Here is an 8,051-nt window from a genome sequence, read left to right on the forward strand (position 1 = left end):
TAGCACACTGGCATAGGGGACAGTTGGGGTTGATCAGGCTGGCAGGAGGCCATTGGGGGCAAGCAGGCCAGTGACAGGGGCATTTGAGGGTCAGCAGGATGGGAGGCAGAGTGGTTAAGGTCAACCAGGCAGACAGGCAGGTGATTGGTTAAGAGCCAGCAATCCCAGATTGCGAGAGGGATGTCTGATTCCGGTGTAGGCCCGATCCCTGTAAACTGGCAGTAGGACATCCTTTGAGGGGTCCCAGATTGGAGAGGATGCAGGCCAGCCTGAGGGACACCCGCCCTCCCGCCCCCCATGCAAAATTTTGTTCACCGAGCCAAAAGTATACAGAAGATACAAACCTACGGAGGAGTCAGCATCCAATCTGTATTTAAATGGATGGGAAGGCTTGAGCATGTTTTCTTGTCCAAAGCAAAACCATGAAAGCAAGGTACTCAATATATTTGACTTGATATATGGAACACAAGACCCATGGGGAGGTGAGCAGGAACAGGATTTAGAGCACAGTCAGCATTGCAAAGACATTCGGGACACTTCTTCCTTCGGGACCAGAAAAAGAACACAAGAATGGAATTACAGTCTTAATTTGAAGATAAAAATATGTGAGAAAGATCCGACCATATGATTTCTCCATTCTCTAGAATTAGAAGTGAGGTCACCAAAGGTGAGAGGAGCCTCAACAATACTGTTTCATATCATCTTTCCTACTGTCCTAGTCCCTCTCTGTGCTTCAGGATTGGGGTTCATAGGATCCTTTCAGGCATTTTCTTAATTATTTCCCTATCCTCATTGTCAAGCAAAGTGCCAGCATTTAGAAAAAGGTCAATGAGTGTCAATCAATTATGATGTTGTCATATCTGATTGTAAGGACAGAGAGAGAAGAGTCAAACATGACTGTGTTTGGGGCCTGAGACACTAGTAAGATGGGAACAGGACGAGTGGGTGAAAAGAACAAGAAGAAGAGGTTTGGGAAGAGGTGGGTCCAATTTGGGATGCACTTGTTTATATCCCACCGCATGGCCCCTGCTGCTGAGAGCCACATCTCTGTCTGAGGCTGGCCCTGAAGGGGTTCATTCCTTTCAGCCTCCAGGGACCGAACCTTCTTCTTCACTCGCCTCAGTGATACACACACACCCTCCCAGCACGTGGATGTGCCTTGTCCAAGGTCCAGTGCAGTTCCTGTCTGTCCTCAAAGCAATGCCTCATGCTTCAACTGCAGCTTGGAATTTACTGTTAACCACTAGATACACAAGGACAAAAATGGACAAAACTGTGGGAAGGGAAAAATTATCCTCCTGCTATCTGACTTCAGAATACTTCAGGTAAAGTCGCAGAGTCTCACTAGTCTAAAAGCAAATTAGAATATGGGGTGTAACTGGTTTCAGGAATGTCACGTCTAATGTGAGCACATAGTTTCCATATAAAGGGGCTCTATGAACCCCCATTGGAAGCCTCATAGAAGCAGGTATCATGTGAGATCCTCTATCCTGACTTAAATTATAAGTTTTTATTTTTATTATATTTTATTGATTTTTTACAGAGAGGAAAGGAGAGAGATAGAGAGCTAGGAACTTTGATGAGAGAGAAACATCGAGCAGCTGCCTCTTGCACACCCCCTACCGGGGATGTGCCCGCAACCAAGGTACATGCCCTTGACCAGAATCGAACCTGGGACCTTTCAGTCCGCAGACTGACGCTCTACCACTGAGCCAAACCAGTTTCAGCTAAAATATAAGTTTTTATTATTTTATGTTAATCTCATTGCGAAATAACTTATACACAATCAAATGCACCCATTTAAGATATACATTTTGATGACTTTTGCATGGTTAAACCCATCAAAACCTTGAAACCATTCCCATAGTTAAGATATAAAACACTTGCATCATGCCGAAACATGCCTAGTGCTCTTTTGCTATGTATGCCTCCCTGACCATGCAGCCAACCACTGCTATGCTTTCTGTTACTATAAACTAGTTTGTATTTAATAAAAATGAAATAATACACTCATGTGTCTTTTTTACTGATGCCTCCTTTCACTTGGCAGGATAATTTTTAAATTCAACCACATTGTTGCATGTATAAGTAGTTACCCACTTTTATTGTTGAGTGTGTTTCAATGTATAGAATATTTTACTTATTTGTTTACCTATTGATGGACATTTAGGGAATTTCCAGTTTGGACTATTATGGTGAAAAGCTGCTATCAATATCTACTCACAAATCTTTGTTGGACATATATTTTGCATTTTCAAGGGTAGATGCTTGAAAATGATATATCTGAGTTGTATGGCAGGTACATATTTAACTTTTTAAGAAATTGTCAAACAGCTTTAAAAATGGTTACCAGCAACAGTGTATGAGAGTTTTAGTGGGTCCACCTCCTCCCTGACATTTGATGTTGTCAGTCTTTTCAATGTAAGGATGTTGTCAGTCTTTTCAATGTAAGGAGTTACCTCATTGCAGTTTTAAATTGTGTTTCCATGATGACTAATTATGCTGACCATCTTTTCATGTGCTTGTTGACCATTTAATATCTTCCTTTATGAATTGTCACTTCAAACTTTTTCCCCCATTTCCATTGCATTCTCTTACATATTAGAGCCACAACAGTGTTTATATCAGCGGCTCTCAACCTGTAGGTCACGACCCCTTTGGGGGGGGGAACGACCCTTTCACAGGGGTCGCCTAAGACCATCGGAAAACACAGACATTTACATTATGATTCATAACAGTAGCAAAATTACAGTTATGAAGTAGCAACGAAAATAATTTTATGGTTGGGGGTCACCACAACATGAGGAAGTGTATTAAAGGGTCGTGGCATTAGAAAGTTTGAGAAACACTAGTTTATATAATTGAAATGTAAGCCTTTTTCCCGATATAAGCATTACAAATATTTTATTTTATTCTTTAGTCTGGCTTTTAATTGTTAGTGTGTGTGTGTGTGTGTGTGTGTTTTAATTGTTGACACTATTACAGATGTACCCATTTTCACTTCCTTTGGCCACCTCTACCCAGGACACGCCACCCATATCATGGCCTTCACCACTCTTATGACTGTGTCCATGTGTTATGTATATATATATTCTGTGGCTACTATCTTCCCTATCATTTATGAAGTTCCCACCCTCACTCCCATCCCCTCTGACCTCTGTTGGATTTTTCCATGTATCCATGCCTCTGGTTCTTTTTTTTTTTTCCCAAGCCAAACTGTATCCAGCTTTATTAAAGATACTATTCATGAATAATCATAGTATTTCAGGCAGGACATGGGCTGACAATTGTCAACAGTATACAACAACTTTCAAACTCCCTTCTTCTATGAACTACCAAAACTAGAAAGCCACCATAAAACCCATGGGAGTCTTCATCTGATGCTCTGAATAGGGAAAGTTTAGCATAAGGGTTGACATTTCACACTGAGCATGTTGTTTAACTTTTCACAAGCCAACCCTGAGTTTCAGGAAATAAAATGAAAATGGCAGAGAATATCAATGTGTAAATTGATAAAGGAGCTGCTGATCTTTTGAGGGAGGCCAATCTCAATGGTGACACTGGAAAGTTCAGATTGCCCAACATACTGGAAATCAGTTTTTATGAGTCAGGTCCATAGGCTTAAGAGAGCCAAGTCTATGCTTAAAGTGGAGGGGAGAAAAGGACATAAAAATGAATTTTAGTTTCCCACATGATAAGGTATTTGTGTCAAGGTGGCTAATGTGTGTCAACATCAAGAGACTCCCTCCTCCCAGGAACAAAGAGGAAGTTTCTCAAAATTAGAAGGGAAAGGTATTTCCCCCCATATCAGTCCAGCTTTGGAGACATTCTATTAGTACTTCATGTCCTTCCCCCGCAAATAACAACGACATGCTCTGTGTGCTAACAGCATAGTTTAAAAAAGTAAAGCAAAATTCTGCATTTGTATAAAACTTGATAAAAAAAAATAGCATTCTAATGATACAGTCACTAGAAATACATAGTTATCAAAAATGCACACACTTTAGCCAAAACCGGTTTGGCTCAGTGGTAGAGCGTCAGTCTGTGGACTGAAAGGTCCCGAGTTCGATTCCGGTCATGGGCATGTACATTGGTTGCGGGCGCATCCCCAGTAGGGGGTGTGCAAGAGGCAGCTGGTCGATGTTTCTCTCTCATCAACGTTTCTAGCTCTCTATTTCTCTCCCTTCCTCTCCGTAAAAAATCAATAAAATATATTTCTTTAAAAAATGCACACACTTCAGTTGGCATCTCCAGCACCTTCAGCTTTCAGTGCCTGGTCTGTTTTGGCATCTCCATTTTCTGCAGGGTTATCCCCACCTTTGCCAGCATCAGCCTTCCCTTTTCCCTTTCGGCACCTTCTGTCCCGTCTTTGCAGGGGCCTCATAGGCTTGGGCTCTGGCTTTGGAGGAGCAGGTTTAGCTGATAACCTGCCGTTTCTATTCTGTGGTTAGTCCTTCACCTTGGCTTTACCTCCTGAGGCTTCCCCTTCAGCCTTTCTCTTGGGCACGATGGCGATGGTGGAGGGACGTCCAAGTGGGACGCTGAGAAGCAGCAGCATGCAGGCTTTCTTGGTTCAGGGGTCAGAATCATCTCCTCACACTACTCTCTGGTTGCTTTTTTTAAAATTTAATAAATTTTGCCAGGACCGGTTTGGCTCAGTGGATAGAGCGTCGGCCTGCAGACTGAAAGGTCCCGGGTTCGATTCTGGTCAAAGGCATGTACCTTGGTTGCGGGCACATCCCCAGTGGGGGTGTGCAAGAGGCAGCTGGTCAATGTTTCTCTCTCATCGACGTTTCTAACTCTCTGTCCCTGTCAATTCCTCTCTGTGTAAAATCAATAAAATATATTTTAAAAAAATAAATAAAATAAAGAAAAATTTAATAAATTTTTATTGTTTAGATTATTACAATTGTTCCTCTTCCCCCCCCCCCCCTAATAGCTCCCCTACACCCGGTTCCCACCCCACCCCCTGCCCTTAACTCCCCCCCACTGACCTCATCCATAGGTGTACAATTTTTGTCCAGTCTCTTCCCACATCCCCCACACCCCTTTCCCCCTGAGAATTTTCAGTCCACTCCCTTTCTATGCCCCTGATTCCATTATATTCACCAGTTTATTCTGTTCATCAGATTTTTAATTCACTTGATTTTTAGATTCACATGTTAATAGATATGCATTTGTTGTTCATAATTTTTATCTTTTCTTTCTTCTTCCTCTTCTAAAGAATACCTGTTAGCATTTCATATAATACTGGTTTGATGTTGATGAACTCCTTTAGCTTTTTGTTATTTGTGAATATCTTTATCTGACCTTCAATTCTGAATAACTTTGCTGGGTTCTTGCGATTCATCACTTTGAATGTTTCTTGCCACTCCCTTCTGGCCTGCATAGTTTCTGTTGAGAAATCAGCTGACAATCATATGGGAGCTCCCTTGTAGATAACTGTTTTTCTCTTATTGCTTTTAATATTCTCTCTTTGTCCTTTGTTCTTGGCATTTTAATTATGATGTGTCTTGGTGTGGTCCTCTTTGGGTTCTTCTTGTTTGAGGTCCTCTTCGCTTCTTGGACTTGTAAGTCTATTTTTTTCACCAGGTGGGGGAAGTTTTCTGTCATTATTTCTTCAAACAGGTTTTCAGTATCTTGCTATCTCTCTCCTTCTGGCACCCTCATAATTCTGATGTTGGTACACTTGAAATTGTCCCAGAGGCTCCTTACAGTGTCTTCAAATTTTTGGATTCTTTTTTCTTTTCGCTTCTTTGTATTTCACATCTTTGACTTGATTCTTGAGGTCCTCTAGTCTGCTGTTAGGTCTCTGTATAATATTTTTTATTTCAGTAACTGTATGCTTAATTTCTAGTTGGCTCTTTTTCATATCCTCAAAAAAGGGGTCTCACTAAATTTATTGGTGATTTCTAGGAAATTCTTGAAAAATCTATAACCGTGGATTTGAACTCTATATCTAGTCATTTGTTTTCCTCCATTTCTTTTGTGTGTGATCTGTTTCTTTGTCTCTGCATTTTCGCTGCTTTCCTGAGTTGGAAGGGTAGCTCTGTGTACTAGGTGTCCTATATGGGCCAGTGGCTCGGCCTTCCCAGGTACCTGAGGTGCACCCTTTGTGGACTGGATTTACAGTGGACTGGATTGTTGTAGTTAAGTTTTGATTATTGTTGGTATCACTGGGAGAAATTGACCTCCAGGCCACTTGGCTGTGAGGATCAGGGGTGTCTATGCTGGGAGAACTTCTGTGCTGATAGCCTATCACATAAGACTTGCAAAATTGCAAAACCCTCTATGCTCAGCTTGGATGGGGTGGATTCTCAGGGCTGAGCAGGGAGTCTTGGGTTCTTGTCAGACCTGCCCTATGAGGCCACTGGGTCCCAGTGTCCCTCAGTAATTGCTGAATTCCCAGATTCTCACCCTAAACTGGAATTCACTGCAGTTGGAACCTTCTGCATGTAATTTTGTGCGTGCCTCCAGACCCCTGCCTTCTACGGCTCCCCTGAGTCTCAGTGTGCCTTTCTCTCTACCTGACAGTCCAGACTCTCTCTGTATGAGCCTGGGTCCACAGGGTCTCACCCGGAATTGGGGTTCAGTGCAGTCGGAACTGGGGTTCAGTGCAGTCGGGAGCTTCCTTCTCCCTCCCACCAGAGAAAGCCAGCCAGGCACTCAGCTACCCTTCCTCTCTGCGCACGTGTCTCTATACCTCAGCATTTTGCAGCTCCTTTGATTCCACTCAGTCAGCTTTGCTGTGGTTCTGGATGATGTCCTTTTTGTCATTTAGTTGCAATTTTGAAATTGTTGTGTGAGGCAGCAATTTTGGAGTTTACCTATGGCACCATCTTGGTTTCTCATCCATTCTCTGGTTCTTTTTTGATCATGTTTATTGTGTTCATTAGATTCCACATATCAGAGAGAACTGTGGTATTTGTTTTTCTCTACAAGATTTATTATTTCACTTAGCATGATAATCTCCAGGTCCATCTATGCTATCTGAAAGGGTAAGAAATCCTTTTTTACTGCTTCATAGGATTCCCTGGTGTAACCGTACCACAGTTCTTTTTATCTACACATCTGATTATGTGCACTTGGGCTGTTTCCAAATCTTAGCTATTGTAAATAATGCTGCTATAAACATAGGGGTGCCTATATTCTTCCTGATTGGTGTTTCAGTATTTGTTGGATATATTCCTAAGTGGAATCTCTGGGTCAAATGGAAGTTCAAGTTTTTAATTTTTCCAGAAAACTCCATACGGTTTTCCATAGTGGCTGCACCTATGTGCATTGCCATCAGCACTGTACTAAGGTTCCTTTTTTCTCCACATTCTTGCCCGCTCTTGCTGTTTATTGATATGTTGATGGTAACCATAATGACGTGTGAAGTGGTACCTCATTGTCATTTTAATTTGCATCTCTCTGATGATTAGTGACAATAGCACTTTTTATTCTTGGAAATGTGTCTATTTAGGTCCTTTGCTTATTGTTTAATTCTATTGTTTATCTCCCTTTTGTTGAGTTGTATGAATTCTACATAGATTTTGGAAATTAACCCCTTATCCAATGTTATCATTGGCCATATGTTCTCCCATACAGATGGTTCCCTTTAGATTTTGAAAATGGTTTCATTTGATGTGCAGGAACTTCTTACTTTGATGTAGTCCCACTTGTTTATGTTTTCCTTTGTTTCTCTTGCCTAAGAGTTGTTTCTCAAAGTTCTGCTATGTGAGATGTCTAAGATTTTTATGCGTATATTTCTTCTAAGATCATTATGGCTTCACAACTTACATTAAAGTATTTTATTCATTTTGCATTTATTCTTATGTATGGTGTAAGATGGTGCTCCAATTTCACTTTTTTTTTGTATGTACCTGTCATATTTTCCCAATGTCATTATTTTAAGAGACTATATTTACACACCATTGCATGTTCTTGCTTCCTTTGTCAAATATGAATTACCATAGAGAGAAACCAAGATGGCGGCACAAGTAAACACCAAAATGCTGCCTTGCACAATAATTTCAAAACTACAACTAAAAGACAAAAAGAACATCATC

General features: G+C 41.2%; 1 protein-coding gene and 1 pseudogene across 1 annotated transcript in view; one reads left to right on the plus strand and one right to left on the minus strand.

Annotated features, from left to right (window-relative positions):
* LOC118712452 (interferon-induced very large GTPase 1-like) overlaps positions 1–8,051 on the plus strand; it is an 87,762-nt gene that overhangs the window by 6,647 nt on the left and 73,064 nt on the right. The gene's annotated exons all lie outside the window — the stretch shown is intronic.
* On the minus strand, positions 4,155–4,600 carry LOC118713200 (annotated as a pseudogene).

The sequence above is a fragment of the Pipistrellus kuhlii genome, unplaced genomic scaffold (assembly GCF_014108245.1).
Source record: "Pipistrellus kuhlii isolate mPipKuh1 unplaced genomic scaffold, mPipKuh1.p scaffold_m20_p_9, whole genome shotgun sequence".
Lineage (NCBI taxonomy): Eukaryota > Metazoa > Chordata > Mammalia > Chiroptera > Vespertilionidae > Pipistrellus > Pipistrellus kuhlii.